We start from the raw sequence: 16957 nt of genomic DNA on the forward strand, positions 1-16957 counted from the left end.
ATTGTTTCGTACAAAGGTATTTTGTTGTAGAAAAAGCCCAGCAGGAACACATTTGCATATTAGGTCACACCCCCTGATGTCACCATTGTTTCTCGCGGGGCCTGTTTGCAGAAAAAGCCCAGCCGGAACTCAACTTGCATATTAAATCACACACCCCTGACGTCATCATTGTTTTTCACAGGGTTCTTTCTTTTAGCTAAAGCCCAGCAAAACCTCATTTGCATATTAGGCCACACCCCCTGGCACCAAGAAGAAGAAGACTGCAGATTTATACCCTGCCCTTCTCTCTGAATCAGAGATTCAGAGCGGTTTACAATCTCCTATATCTTCTCCCCCCCACAACAGACACGCTGTGAGGCGGGTAGGGCTGAGAGGGCTCTTACAGCAGCCGCCCTTTCAATGACAACTTCTACAAGAGCTATGACTGACCCAAGGCCATTCCAGCAGGTGCATGTGGAGGAGTGGGGAATCAAACTTGGTTCTCCCAGATAAGAGTCTGTATACTTAATCACTACACCAAACTGGCACTACACCAAGCCAGCCAGAACTGCATTCCTGTGCGCTTTTGGTGGAAAGAAAGAAAGAAAGAAAGAAAGAAAGAAAGAAAGAAAGAAAGAAAGAAAGAAAGAAAGAAAGAAAGAAAGAAAGAAAGAAAGAAAGAAAGAAAGAAAGAAAGAAAGAAAGAAAGGAAGGCCCTGGTCACATGTTTGTGGGGCATGGCTATGATCCCTCCGATCTGTGATGGTTACCTGCATTTCCAGCAAGAGTCACACCACTTTGTTGCGCGTGGCACTTGGGCTATGATGGAGATCTCCAAGAGAGACTATAATAGGAGAAGCACAAGGGGTGTCTTCTATTCGGCTGCCTTGAATCTGAAATGCTAGACGGGGCCTCGGGGTTGCGTCAGGTAGTTAGCAATGACATCAGGCGCACTCCAATGGTTACGAAGAGCGCATGGATGCAGACTGCTATTTTGAGCGGCTTCGTGCCTAAGGAACGCCAGCTTCTCGGTCTTGAGCACTGCTGGGCAACATGACTCTTGCACCTCGACTGGGTGATTAAGGAGAGCGTCGGTGCGCGTGGAATGCGTTCCGATTATCTTTGGCACAAACAGAAGCGGAGAGCATTATGCAGGGCATGGCCCCGAGACGACGGAAACAATGCTGGCACTTCCAACGGGCCTCGGTTCATCTTTTTAATAGCAGGGACGATTGTCAAGCCTGCGGCATCGTTTAAAGAGATACCACCCCCTTTGTCATCCCATCTGCCTCCATAAAACGCATGCCGAAGTTTCAGTTTAAAAGTTTTATTAGTTTTCAGAATAAAGGGAAAACAGGTAAAAGGGAATTAGAAAGTTAAAGTAAAAAGAACCGTTCAAAATTACACTTGTAGTACGTTCTGCATGAACTGAAATCTTTTTTTTAAGTAATAACAATTTTGCACACTTTACACTTATTTTCATAACCTATTAAAAAAAATCTCACACGATTGTAAGTCAGAGATATCTTTCCAAATGCAAAGTATTACCTCTCTATATAGAGCATATATCTTTGGAGATGTAATAAAAATATGAGTTTACACCACAAAGTCTTACATGTCTGGCCAGACATATAGCTTCTCCCAACATTTCCTTGCATCCTCCTTCGACTTCCCCGCCAACAACTGAGATAAGTAGTCCGCTTCCGCCGCCTCCCGAATTTTGCCCATTAGATCAGATCTGGAGGGAATGTCCTGAAGCTTCCATTTCTGAGCCAGAGGAATTCTAGCTGCTGTGTTGAAATGGACAATTAAATGTCTCATCTCCTTTGTATATATGTTCGGCAAAATGTTCAGTTAAAAAAGTTCTGTTTGAAATGAATCTGTGTCTTCAGAATTTTTGGTAATAACTCATGAGCCATCTTCCAAAAGTCTTTCACCACATCACACGTTCACCACATGTGGAAAAATGACCCCACCTGCTTTTCACATTTCCAACATTTATTTGACATATTATGATACATCTTTGCAAGTTTCTGAGGAGTTGCATACCACCTATAAAACGTTTTCTACGAGTTTTTTTATAGGCTACCGATCTAGTCATTTTAATATTAGATTTCCATAACACTTCCCATTCATCTAACATGAGACTACGGCCCAGATTTTTAGCCCACTGAACCATACAGTCCTTCACAATCTCATCTTGCATTCTCATTTGTAGTAAGTAAGAATATATCTTCAAAATTAGTTTCTCTTGAGGACCCAAAAATATTTTGACAAATGCATAGTATTCTTTATTAAAACCCATTATTTTATCTTTGGCATATCTGGATTCTGTCTGTAGTCTCATCCACCAACTCATTTTAATACCAATATCTTCCAATTCATCTTTTGATTTCAAACCATTATCCTTTTTCAACAGATCTTCGTATTTATATAGCTGGTTTGATTTTATAAGATTTGGTGGAGTAAATGCTTCAACTGGAGAGACCCATTTCGGGATTTTCTGATAAATTTTGGGTTTCAGCCATGACCAAACTTGGTATAAGGATTTCCTAAATCAGTGATTTTTAAAGTAAGAGTGACCTTCTAATCTTTGATACCAAAGGTAAGCATATCAACCCATAGTAAAGTCATGTCCCTCTAACAATAATTGTCTTCTATCACTTAGAAGTGCCCAGTCTCTTACCCAGGATAGCACTGAAGCTTTGTAATATAATTGCCAATTTGGCAAAGCCAAACCTGCTCTTGTTTTGGTGTCTTGGAGTGTTTTTAATTTGATTCTTGTTTTTTTCTTTTTCCATATAAATCCTGAGATCAGTTTATTCACCTTATGGAAGAAGGCATTAGTCAGAAACACTGGTATAGTCTGGAATAAAAATAACAATCTTGGTAGAATATTCTTTTTTATGGAGGCTATTCTTCCCATCAATGATATATTCAAATCTTGCCATTTCTCCAAGTCTTTTCCGATCTCTACAAGTAATTTATCATAACTGTCCATCTTTAAATTAATACATTTATTTGAGATGAAGATACCCAAGTATTTCACTTTTTTCTCATGCAAAAAAGCTGATTTTTGTTGAAAGTACTGAATTGCTTCTGTTGTCATATTTTTTGGCCAAAATTTTTGTTTTATTATCATTTATCTTCAGGGCTGCCCAGACACCAAATTGTTCAATTTTATCCATCAATTGGCCGATTGAATCCATTGGTTGTTCCAATATAAAAACCAGATCATCCGCAAATGCCCTCAATTTACATTGTTTGCCTTTAATCGAGCCCCCCTTAATATCTGGATCTTCTCTAATCTGATTATTCAATATCTCCAAAGTCAAGATGAAAGTAGCGGTGATAATGGACAGCCTTGTTGAGTTCCTTTCTGTATGGGGATTGCTTCTGATAATTCTCCATTAACTCTCACCTTAGCCGTTTGAACAGAGTAGATTGATTGTAGCACCTTCAAAAAGTCCTCACCACATTCCATTCCCTTCAACTGTTGTATCATAAATTGCCAGTGAACATTATCGAAGGCCTTCTCTGCACCCAAGGTTATTAATACGGCCTGCTTTTCTGGATGTGTTTCATAATATTCAATTAAGTTACATATTGTTCTCACATTGTCTTTCAAATATCTTCTTGGAAGAAATCCTGCCTGGTCTTGATGTATAACCATTGATAATGCCGAAGTTTCTAGAAGAAACTATTGGATTTAGATATTGGGGTTATACCTCGCCCTTCACTCTGAATCTCAGAGCAGCTCACAATCTCCTTTACCTTCCTCCCCCACAACAGACACTCTATGAGGTGGGTGGGGCTGAGAGAGCTCTGACAGAAACTGCTCTTGAGAGGAACAGCTCTGCGAGACCTTGTGGCCAAGGTCACATCAGCAGATGTATGTAGAGGAGTGGAGAATCAAACCCGGTTATTGCAGATAGGAGTACGGGCACTTAACCACTACACCAAACTGCTTCTAGACTGAATGCCATTCAGGGTTTTTTAGAGTAGGAACTCACAGGAATGCAGTTCCAACTGGCTTGGTGCCAAGAGTGTGGCCCAATATGCAAATGAGTCCCTGCTGGGCTTTTTCTACAATAAGGCGCTGTGTAAATCAATGGTGATGTCAGCAGGTATGGCCTAATATGCAAATGAGTTCCTGCTGGGCTTCTTCAACAAAAAGTGTTGTGCAAAACAATGGTGTGTCAGGGTGTGTGACCTAATATGTAAATGAGTTCCTGCTGGGCTTTTTCTACCAAAAAGCCCTGCACAAAACAATGGTGATGTCAGGGGGTGTGGCCAAATATGCAAATGAATTCCTGCTGAATTTTTTCTGCAAAAACATTCCTGATGCTATTTATAACGCACTGGTAAAATACCTGGCACCTGGATGAGCAGGTCATGGGGTGTGGATAGCAGGAGGCCATGGTGGTGTGGTGGTTTGTGTGATGGGTTGCCAGTTTTCAGGTGGGGCCTGAAGATCTCCCTGTATTATAACTGATCTCCAGATGACTGAGATCTATTCCCCCTGGAGAAAATGGTAGCTTTGGCAAGTGGATTGTATGGTATTTTAGCCTATCTAGGTATCTCTATAAGGATGTCCTCTCAAGCCTCTGAGAGCCAGTTTGGCCTAGTGGTTAAGTGTGCGGGCTCTTATCTGGGAGAACTTGTTTTGATTCCCCACTCCTCCACTTGCACCTGCTGGAATGGCTTTGAGTCAGCCATAGCTTTCACAGAGGTTGTCCTTGAAATGGCAGCTGCTATAAGAGCTCTCACAGCCCCACCTACCCCACAGGGTGTCTGTTGTGGGGGAGGGAAGGTAAAGGAGATTGTGACCACTCTGAGATTCAGGAAATAGGGCGGGATATAAATCCAATATCATCATCATCTTCTTCTTCTCAATAAAAACTCTATGGTTTCTCAGAATGACAACTGATCTCCAGACTACAGAGATTGTCTCCCCTGGAGAATATGGCTGCTTGGGAAGTTGGGCCTTGTGGCTTTAAACCTTATACGTTCCCTCCCCTTTCCAAACCCCATACCCCTCAGGCTTCATCCCGAAATCTCCAGGAATGACCAACTTTAATTCTTACATACCTGCCAATGTTATTTATTTAAATATATTTACAGTCTATTTATTTAAATTGATTTACAGTAAAATCCAACAATAAAACCATAAAACAAACAACACACAATCAAAATATACACCATGGATGGTACAGTGCGTATTATACATTACAGTATAGGTATTCTAGGTGCCATAGATGTCGTAGCTGTAGGCACAATATCTAGCAGTCCAAGTAGTTGGTCAGTACTGGGAGGTCTCCTAGATGATGTCTGCAGAGTAGACATTGGCCTGATCCAACATGGCTTCTCTCATGTTCTTATGTGACACAAAGTGTTGGACTGGGTGGGCCATTGGCCTGATCCAACATGTTCTTATGTAACACAGAGTGTTGGACTGGGTGGGCCATTGGCCTGATCCAACATGGCTTCTCTTGTGTTCTTATGTGACACAGAGTGTTGGACTCGATGGGCCATTGGCCTGATCCAACATGGCTTCTCTTTTGTTCCTATGTGACAAAGAGTGTTGGACTGGATGGGCCATTGGCCTGATCCAACAGTGCTTCTCTTCTGTTATGTTCTTATGCCTGCAACCTCAGCTAAAAGCCTGGTGGAGCAGCTCTGTTTTACAGGCCCTATGGAATGGTAGTAAGTTTGGTAGGGCCCGAATCTCCGTAGGGAGCTGATTCCACCAGGTCAGGGCCAGGGCCGAGAAGACCCTGGCCCTGGTCGAGGCAAGCCGGATGTCCTTTGGGCCAGGGATGGTCAGAAGATGTTGATTTGCTGATCGTAATGACCTCCAGGGCTGATATGGGGAGAGGCAGTCCTGCAGGTATGTCAGTCCCAAGCCGGGCAAAGCTTTAAATATCAAAATTAGAACCTTGAAATGGATCTGCTACTCTGACGGTAGCCAGTGCAAATTTTACAGCATTGGTTGATAGAGGACACCCAAGGCATTTGTGACATCTTAGGGAGAGACAGAAGGCAAAAGAAGAAGGGGACGGCAAAAGATGTGATTACTGATGTAACTAACACAAATTTGAGCAGACTTCGGAGGATGGTAGAAGACAAGAGGGGCTGGCGTGACTTTATCCATGGGGTCGCAGAGTCAGACTTTGGCTTCCCAATCCCCAGGTCCCAGCGGGGGATCCCCTGGTTTTACAGGCTTCCCCCCTCCCCCAGCCAGCTGGCCAGCGGGGGAAGCTCCACCCCCACAGCCATTATGCACCTCCAGGAACGATTCCCATAGGGAATGATGGGGAATTGATCCGCGGGTGTCAGGGGCTCTGGGGGGGGTCTGTTTTTTGAGGTAGAGGTGCCAAATTTTCTGTATAGCATCTAGAGCCTCTCCCCAAAATACCTCCAAAGTTTCAAAAGGATTGGACCAGGGGGTCCAATTCGATGAGCCCCAAAAGAAGGTGCCCCTATCCTTCATTATTTTCTATGGAAGGAAGGCATTCTAAAAGGTGTGCTGTCCCTTTCAATGTGATGGCCAGAACTCCCTTGGAGTTCAATTATGCTTGTCACACCCTTGCTCCTGACTCCACCCCCAAAGTCTCCTGGTTCCACCCCCAAAGTCTCCTGGCTCCACCCCCAAAGTCCCCAGATATTTCTTGAATTGGACTTGGCAACCCTAGTCAGACTCGACTATGCAACTGAACAACAACAAAGGCCACAATGAATGTCTTAGTTTTATGGACCCTTGGAAGGTCCTTATTGCTCTTGCTGTAGAGTATCCTTCTTGCATTATCAGCATTGTAAGTTTCTCGGTACAAGGCCTGTACATTTGTTTTTGATTATGCTGCAATGCGCTATGTGCCCCAGTACCATTCGGAGATGTTGCAGATGGTTCGGTATGCAAGAACATGGATCTTCAGGACTCTCTGTCACTTCTCTGCTGTGACTATGAAAGGTACCTTCAGAGAACTCAGAAAGAGGGGAAAACAAATGCTCCAAATGTGCACATTAATTGGAGGTGAGAAAGCATCCCTAAAAGTACAGGTGCCAGGAGGCTACATCAGGGGAAAGCCTAGACCTCTGTGCCTTGTAGTTGGACCTCCAGAAGAACTGGTTGGCCACTGTGTGAGACAGGATGCTGGACTAGATGGACCACTGGTCTGATACAACAGGGCTCTTCTGATGTTCTTAGGAAGGTCTCAGCCTCTGCACCCTGTTGTTGGCCCTCCAGAGCAACTGGTTGGCCACTGTGTGAGACAGGAGGCTGGACTAGATGACCACTGGTCTGATCCAGCAGGGCTCTTGTTATGTTTTTTATGAAGGCCTCAGCCTCTGTGCCCTGTTGTTGGCCCTCCAGAGGAACTGGTTGGCCACTGAGTGAAAAAGGATACTGGACTAGATGGACTACTGGTCTGATTCTGCAGGACTCTTCTTATGTTCTTACGAAAGCCTCAACCTCTCTGCCCTGTTGTTGGGCCTCCAGAGGTGGCCACTGCGTGAGACAGGATGTTGGTCTAGATGGACCACTGATCTTATCCAGCAGGGCTCCTAACCTCAAGGAAGAGAATCGAAGTAAAGCCAAGGCAAAATTCTACGTGGTGTGACTTCCACAGTCACTGTTCTTTCCCTTCTCTCCACCATTTCCCTGGATGCCATAATCTGAAAGAGCTGTGGCCATCATTGTTGCTTTCTGATTTCCCACCATTTGGCGGAAATATTGCAGTCAATACATAATGACAATAAATAACAAATGAGGATTCGAAATAGCTGCTGGATCCTCAGACTCAGCAGAAGTCCATTATGTTCCCATTTTTAATGATGGGGGCTGAGGCCACGAATTCGTGGCATTGCCAACAGCGCCTGTAGCCGATCCAGGACTTTAATCCTCGTTTCACCAGGTCCAAGTCCGATTCTTTGCCAGGCAGGGTGAGAAGAAAAAAAAAAGAAAACATAACAATTTAGTGTAGTAATGACCTTCACCACAAGCTGCAGATGGGATCCGAGTGCGGCAACTGGTCTGTAGTTATTGATGCCACCTTATTGAATTATTTATGGCCGCCTGAATGGGATATTTGCTGCTCTGAGCTATGGTAATTAAAAAACTTTGTCAGAGTGTCTTGCGGCAGGAGGGGACAGGACACGGTCGACTTGACTGTATTTGCGTCGCCGAGGCTGTGGCAATGTCTGTCGTACTGAGTAGACCAGAAGAAAGGAACCTGTTACATCATATTATCGAGAAAAGGTTTGGAGGAAACGCAAGAGAGGAAAGGGTACATTAGTGAAGCCAGTTGAACAGATGGCAAAGTGTCCTTCGAATCCTGTTCTAAGGGGGAAAAAACCTTCCGAGGAGCCCTTGAGATCTGTAATATCACCCAGATAGACACTGCTGGTTGACCTGGAATGCTCGCTCGGCCGGTTAAATATTAAAGAGAAGAAGTATGAGAGGGAAGGGGGAATTACTTGTGGGCAACGCCGGAAATTACTTGTGGGAAACGCATTAATTTTAATGTAGGGAAAACTGCTATGATAGAACTGAAGAAAAACAAAGGCTCAGTGATCTGTTTTTCCCTAGATTGAAAGGGGGATATTTGGAGGATTTTGTTGGTTTTCCCCGTCAAATCACAGCTGACAGGCAATAACCCTGTCAGGGTTTTCAAGGCAAGAGATGTTTGGAGGTGTCTTAGAATCATAGAGTTGGAAGGGACCTCCAGGGTCATCTAGTCCAACTCCCTGCACAATGCAGGGAATTCACAGATACCTCCCCCTAAGTTCGCAGGATCTGCATTGCTGTCAGATGGCCATCTAGCCTATGCTGAAAAACCTCCAAGGAAGGACAGCCCACCACCTCCCGAGGAAGCCTGTTCCACTGAGGAACCGCTCTAACAGTCAGGAAGTTCTTCCTGATGTTGAACCGGAAACTCTTTTGATTCAATTTCAACGCACTGGTTCTAGTCCGACCTTCTGGGGCCGCAGAAAACAATTCCACACCATCCTCTATAGGACAGCCCTTCAAGGACTTGAAGATGGTGATCCTATCACCTCTCAGCCGCCTCCTCTACAGGCTAAACATGCCCAGCTCCTTCAACCTTTCTTCATAGGATGGTCTCCAGACCCCTCATCATCTTCGTCGTCCTCCTCTGGACCCATTCCAGCTTGGGCAGTCTTCGCAGTGGAGGACGGTAAGCAGTGGGGTGCCACAGGGCTTGGTACTGGGTCCCATGCTCTTTAACTTGTTCATAAATGATTTAGAGTTGGGAGTGAGCAGTGAAGTGGCCAAGTTTGCGGATGACACTAAATTGTTCAGGGTGGTGAGAACCAGAGAGGATTGTGAGGAACTCCAAAGGGATCTGTTGAGGCTGGGTGAGTGGGCGTCAACGTGGCAGATGCGGTTCAATGTGGCCAAGTGCAAAGTAATGCACATTGGGGCCAAGAATCCCAGCTACAAATACAAGTTGATGGGGTGTGAACTGGCAGAGACTGACCAAGAGAGAGATCTTGGGGTCATGGTAGATAACTCACTGAAAATGTCAAGACAGTGTGCGTTTGCAATAAAAAAGGCCAACACAATGCTGGGAATTATTAGGAAGGGAATTGAAAACAAATCAGCCAGTATCATAATGCCCCTGTATAAATCGATGGTGCGGTCTCATTTGGAGTACTGTGTGCAGTTCTGGTCGCTGCACCTCAAAAAGGATATTATAGCATTGGAGAAAGTCCAGAGAAGGGCAACTAGAATGATTAAAGGGCTGGAGCACTTTCCCTATGAAGAAAGGTTGAAACGCTTGGGACTCTTTAGCTTGGAGAAACGTCGACTGCGGGGTGACATGATAGAGGTTTACAAGATAATGCATGGGATGGAGAAAGTAGAGAAAGAAGTACTTTTCTCCCTTTCTCACAATACAAGAACTCGTGGGCATTCGATGAAATTGCTGAGCAGACAGGTTAAAACGGATAAAAGGAAGTACTTCTTCACCCAAAGGGTGATTAACATGTGGAATTCACTGTCACAGGAGGTGGTGGCGGCCACAAGTATAGCCACCTTCAAGAAGGGTTTAGATAAAAAATATGGAGCACAGGTCCATCAGTGGCTATTAGCCACAGTGTATGTGTGTATATAAAATTTTTTTGCCACTGTGTGACACAGAGTGTTGGACTTGATGGGCCGTTGGCCTGATCCAACATGGCTTCTCTTATGTTCTTATGTCTCTATCCTTCTTAAAATGTGGTGCCCTAAACTGAACAAAACACTCCAGTTGAGGGCTTACCAGAGCAGAGTAAAGCGATACCATCACAACACGTGATCTGGACACTATACTTCTGTTGATACAGACCAAAATTGCCATGGCCTATCTCCTCACCGTGACCCTGATCTTCTCTGGCGATCTCCCATCCAAATACTAGGCAAATATAACCCTGCTTGGTTGCCAAGATCTGATGAGATCAAACAAGGCTGGGCTATTCAGATCTGGGGCTTAAAAAATCAGTAGTAGATAGTAGTGGTGGAAAGCACTAACAAGTCACAACAGACTTCTGGTGACACTATAGGTTTGTCAAGGCAAGTGACATCAAAGGGTGGTTTGCCATTGTCTGTCACTGCAACATGTTCCTGGTATTACTAGATGGTTTCCCATCCAAATACAAACCAGGGCCTACCTTGAGTAGTGTATAAGTGACTGGAAGTACTTCTTCACCCAAAGGGTGATTAACACGTGGAATTCACTGCCACAGGAGGTGGTGGCAGCTACAAGCATGGCCAGCTTCAAGAGGGGACTGGATAAACATATGGAGCAGAGGTCCATCAGTGGTTATTAGCCACAGCGTATTGTTGGAACTCTCTGTCTGGGACAGTGATGCTCTGTACTCTTGGTGCTTGGGGGGGCACAGTGGGAGAGCTTCTAGCCCCACTGGTGGACCTCCTGATGGTGCCTGGTTTTTTTGGCTCTTGTGTGATACAGAATGTTGGACTGGATGGGCCATTGGCCTGATCCAACGTGGCTTCCCTTATGTTCTTAGTGTCTGAGATCCGATGAGATCAGGCTAGTCTGATTGGGGATTTTGAGTTCAGTAGGCAGATTTTTTAAAAAAATAATAATAATTTGGTCAAACCTCATCACTTTACCATAAAGCATAATTTCTGCCTGCCTGCTCAGGGATGCCGGCCTCCATTATAGGACACAGTCATCCCCAAAGATTACAGCTCATCTCTAGACAACAGGGATTAGCTCTCCTGGACATAATTGATCTTTTCGGAGGATGGACTCTCTGGCCTTGTACCTCACTGAGGTCTTTGTCTCCCCCAGACTCCTTCCCCAAATCTACAGGAGCTTCCCAACCTGGACCTGACCTTCCCTACCCGCCATCCCCTACTGGTAAATGGGAGATGGAGGGCTGAAAACTTTATGACTAACTTCCTTGCCGGGCTGTTGTAGGAGCAGGAAAAAAAATAAGAGGAGGAAGAGGAGGAGCTGAAAAAAAAGAAGACAAGGAGAAGGAGAATAAAAAGAAGAGGGAGAGAAGGAGAGAGGGAAGAGGAGGAGGAAGAGAAAGAGGTGGTGGTGGTGGTGGTTTTGTGGCTGAGTATTTAACTGCATGCTTCTCCAAATATGTGGTTCTGGGTTCAGTCTGTGGTATCTCCACTTAGAAGGACCTCAGTGATTAGGTGTCAGGCAAGCTTTTGATGTCTGAGAACCTGAGAAACTGCTCTCCGTCAGAGTGGACAAAGATAACACAAACCAACCAACCTCCCTCAGGAGTGATAACTCCCAAAATAACTACAAAGTGGAACCAGCTGAGTTAGCCCTGTTGCTTCACAGTACAAAAGTAAGACTGACTTCCAGGAACGCCTTAAAAACCAAACTTTCTAGAAAGTAGGATGTGTCTTATGCATGTGTTTGGCTTTTTTTGCATCTGAGGCCACACAGCCCTGATGTAGCCAATTCTCCAAGAGCTTACAGGGCTCTTATTACAGGGCCTACTGTAAGCTCTTAGACAATTGGCTGCATCACAACGTTTTCATGGCAGACTTTTTACGGGGTGGTTTGCCATTGCCTTCCCCAGTCATCTACACTTTCCCCCCAGCAAGCTGGGTACTCAATTTATTGACCTCAGAAGGATGGAAGGCTGAGTCATGAGTTTGGTGTGGAGAGCCGGTTTGGTGTAGTGGTTAAGTGTGCGGACTCTTATCTGGGAGAACCGGGTTTGATTCCCTACTCCTCCACTTGCACCTGCTAGCATGGCCTTGGGTCAGCCATAGCTCTGGCAGAGGTTGTCCTTGAAAGGGCAGCTGCTGTGAGAGCCCTCTCCAGCCCCACCCACCTCACAGGGTGACTGTTGTGGGGGAGGAAGGTAAAGGAGATTGTGAGCTGCTCTGAGATTCTTCGGAGTGGAGGGCGGGATATAAATCCAATATCTTCTTCTTCTTCTTTTTCCCACAGCGGACCTTGCTTATCTTCTGAAATCTAACAAAATCCAGCTAGCCTCAGCTACCCAAGTCAGGGCTGATGAATACCTGAACCCATGAAGCTGCCTTCTATTGAATCAGATCCTTGGTCCTTCAAAGTCATTATTTGTCTACTCAGATTGGCTGTGGCTCTCCAAGGTCTCAGGGTGAGTCTTTCACATCACTGCCACAGGAGGTGGTGGCAGCTACAAGCATAGATAGCTTCAAGAGATGGTTGGATAAACATATGGAGCAGAGGTCCATCTATGGCTCTTAGCCACAAGGTATAGATGGAAATCTCTGTGTGGGCAAGTGATGTTCTGTATTCTTGGTACTTGGGGGGCAGCAATGGGAGGGTTTCTAGTGTCCTGGCCCCATTAGAAGACCTCCTGATGGCATCTGGGTTTTTTTGGCCACTGTGTGGCACAGTGTTGGACTGGATGGACCATTGGCCTGATCCAACATGGCTTCTCTTATGTTTTTATGTACCCCATGGTTCTTCTAACTGGAACTTGGTTTTCAAACGAAGCAAAACAAAAGACAAGCAAGGAAGAAAACGAAATCCTCTCCCTTTTCCTGCTCCCTTCCCCACAGCCTGCTGCATAGATTCCATTTCCCCTGGTTTTCTTGGTGACTTCCTGCCCACTTTAAAAGTAATCTCAGAACAAGTCTTAAACTGAACATAAGTTGGCTGGCTTTTCTTAATTGCAAAAAAAAAAGAAAAGAGGGGGGGACTCTCTTCAGAACAAGAGGCAGATGATTGGCTTTCAGAGGTGGAGAAAATGCTGCCGAGCTGTGATTATTTCCCACTGTGCAGTAACTATTCTTCATATAATCTGTTGACGCAAATCAACATCCCGCCATTGTGGTAAACGGAGCCGCTTCCATTTTCTTTCCTTTCTTTTTTTTTTAAAATGCCGACGGAGGCTCCTGCATTTTATAACCCGCTCCACCGCTAAGAAACAGGAGGTTCATTACTCCGGTCCTTAATGAGATCGTCTGGAGAAAGTGTGTGAAAACACTAAAAAATAAATGAGAGGTGGAGGAAACAATGAGAAATCAGACATGTCTGGGAAAGGGGGCTGGCAAAAGAAATAATACGGTGGGCGACAAATTGAGAAAAATGAGGATGAAAGAGCTCCCACTTACTAATGTGTCTCTTGTGTTTAGTTTCTTCTAATGAACAGGCAACGATTGAGGAATTAAAACGCCGAGGGGACGCTGGCAGACGCCAGAGCCCTTTTGTCTTCCAGCTATTCAAATCTGTCGTAGGTACACTCGGCAACCCAAAATAATGATTGCGGTACGTGAACAAACTGGCGATCTCCCCGCTGTTGTTCAGGGGCAGCCGCACATCCATCTGGGAAATGGTGGCCTTCTGCCCTGGCATCTTAGCCAATGCAGGAGAAACAAGATGTTTCCCTCAAAAAATAGATAGGGTCTCAGAGGATAGCCGTGTTGGTCTGCCATTGAACAGCTAGACTTAAGAACATAAGAGAAGCCATGTTGGATCAGGACAATGGCCTGCCCAGTCCAACACTCTGTGTCACACAGTGGCCAAAAACCAGGTGCCATCAAGAGATCCACCAGTGGGGCTAGAAGCCTTTCCACTGTGCCCCCCCCCAAGCATAAGAATATAGAGCATCACTTGCCCCAGACACAAGAACAGAAGAGAAGCTATGTTGGATCAGGCCAGTGGTCCATCCAGTCCAACACTCTGTGTCACACAGTGGCAAAAAAACCCAGGTGCCATCAGGAGGTCCATCAGTGGGGCCAGGACACCAGAAGCTCTCACCATGTTTCCCCTCCCAATCACAGAGCATCGCTAGCCCTAGACAGAGAGTCTCAACAATACGGTGTGGCTAATAGCCACTGATGGACCTCTGTTCCATATGCATATCCAATCCCCTCTTGAATCTGGCTATGCTTGTAGCTGCCACCACCTCCTGTGGCAGTGAATTCCACGTGTTAATCACCCTTTGGGTGAAGAAGTACTTCATTTCATCCGTTCTTTTATTCCTGGACTTGAGTCCAGGAATACTGTGGATATCAACCAACAAGATTCTTTGGGGCGTGAGCTTTTGAGAATCAAATCTTTCCTTGTCAGGTATCTGGGAAATTGCACTTTGACTCTCAGATAATCTTGTTGATGTCTAAGGTGCTGTATGTTTTGAATCAAGGTGAATACAGATGGCTTTTTGCCAAGTGATTAATTCTAAAGGATATTATAGCATTGGAGAAAGTCCAGAAAAGAGCAACTAGAATGATTAAAGGGCTGGAACACTTTCCCTATGAGGAAAGGTTGAAACGCTTGGGACTCTTTAGCTTGGAGAAACGTCGACTGTGGGGTGACATGATAGAGGTTTACAAGATAATGCATGGAATGGAGAAAGTAGAGAAAGAAGTCCTTTTCTCCCTTTCGTACAATACAAGAAATCGTGGGCATTCGATGAAATTGCTGAGCAGACAGGTTAAAACGGATAAAAGGAAGTACTTCTTCACCCAAAGGGTGTTTAACGTGTGGAATTTACTGCCACAGGAGGTGGTGGCAGCCACAAGCATAGCCACCTTCAAGAGGGGTTTAGATAAAAATATGGAGCAGAGGTCCATCAGTGGCTATTAGCCACAGTGTGTGTGTATATATAAATATAATTTTTTTTTTTGCCACTGTGTGACACAGAGTGTTGGACTGGATGGGCCATTGGCCTGATCTAACATGGCTTCTCTTATGTTCTTATGGACTATGATTTGATTATTCTAGACAATACTGACTGTGATGGGCCAAGGTGCCAATTCAGTATCAGGAAGTTTCATGTGCTTGTTGGGGGAAAAGCTGTGATTCCATGTGAGAGCATGGATCTATCCCCAGCATCTTTGTTAAAGAATCTGGCAGACGGTAATGAGAAAGAAAGAAAGAAAGAAAGAAAGAAAGAAAGAAAGAAAGAAAGAAAGAAAGAAAGAAAGAAAGAAAGAAAGAAAGAAAGAAAGAAAGAAAGAAAGAAAACCGGTGTTTGAGACCCTGCCCGTCTGAGTAGACAATACTGACCTTGATAAACCAATGACTTGATTCAGTATAAAATAGAATACAATCTGAGAGAGGTCACTATAATGGATAACACAACAAAAAATGCAAGCTAGTGACCAGTTTACTAAGAACTATATAGAAACCGGTCCAAATGTCCAAAACATGTACATTCAAGTCCCAAAGTAGTGTGGTGACAAGCCAATCAAGTACTTGTTTCTTTCCAGTCTTCATCAGACCTGGGACCAATATTGATTCAATTATATAGATTCTTTACACAATTTTCAAAAAAGTGGGACGCAGAGCATCTCCAGCACAATTTAACATTGGCTACAGCTCAGTATGTGGCTTCTTGCGCACCCTAATGGTGCAACTAACATGTTTAAAAAGGCAAACATCTCATTTACAGCTGCCATTACACAAACCTCTTAAAGGTAAAGTAACATATTTCTAATGCAACATGCTAAAAGAAACAAACACCACAAACTATATCACAGCAGATACAACATACAAAATATTCCATACAAAGAATGTCGAATCCCATAATTTATACAAAAATATGTTATCACACAGGCAAATTATGCACAGCACTCATAATATTGTAAAGAAGACCATTCATTAAAAAAAAACATATCAAATCATTGGTCATATTCAGTCCATATGGAGAAATGCAATTCAACTGGTGTATCCAGTATGCCACTTTTTGCAGCAGGATCTTGGGCACGTCTTCATTTCTATCAGTTTGTTCATATTTGTATAAGGTGAAAAAAACAAAAATCTTCACAGTCATGATTCTTTTGCATAAAATGGCTGACCATAGGAGCTTCAATCACATGGTTCCTAAGTCTGCTCCTGTGTTCCAGGATACGTACTCTAAGGGCTCAAGTAGTGCTGCCAACATACCTTAGGCCACACCTACAGATGATCAAATACACAACACAGCGGGTAGCACTTGTAGAGTAATGATTTGGAACAAATGGTCTAGTCTTTTCAGCAAAATAATACTCTTTGACATTCATAGATAAATGACAAATTGCACATCTTTTTCAAGCTTCATGGATGGGTGTTCATGAATAAAACTGTCTTCAGCTACCTCCGAAAGACCATGAGAAGGTAGGATGGGCACACCTTCTTGAGGAAGTTGTCCGATAATGGTGTGGCTGCCACTGAAACCCGCCGGATGAGTTTCTACCCACCCTTCAGTCAGTGGGACAGTCAAGAGGGCCTTTCCCCTGTGGTCTTAGTTCCTGAGCAGGAAAGTATAGAGAAGACAGTCCTTCAGATATCCCAGTCCTGAGCCATGTAGAGCTTTATGTTAGAGGAAAAGACTGGCTCTTGCTCAGTCCCCAAGACTACAAACACCATAGAGCAAGCTAGTTAGCTAGGGCAATATCAGTCAGTCTCCTTCCCATCTACTCTATCACTCACCCGCTCTAATTAGTAGAATGTAATCTCAGGGAACTTCCTTCCTGTTTGTTCTCCTCGTCCTTCTTCTTCTTTAC

This window comes from Heteronotia binoei, chromosome 4 (genome assembly GCF_032191835.1).
Source record: "Heteronotia binoei isolate CCM8104 ecotype False Entrance Well chromosome 4, APGP_CSIRO_Hbin_v1, whole genome shotgun sequence".
In the NCBI taxonomy this organism is placed as follows: Eukaryota; Metazoa; Chordata; class Lepidosauria; order Squamata; family Gekkonidae; genus Heteronotia; species Heteronotia binoei.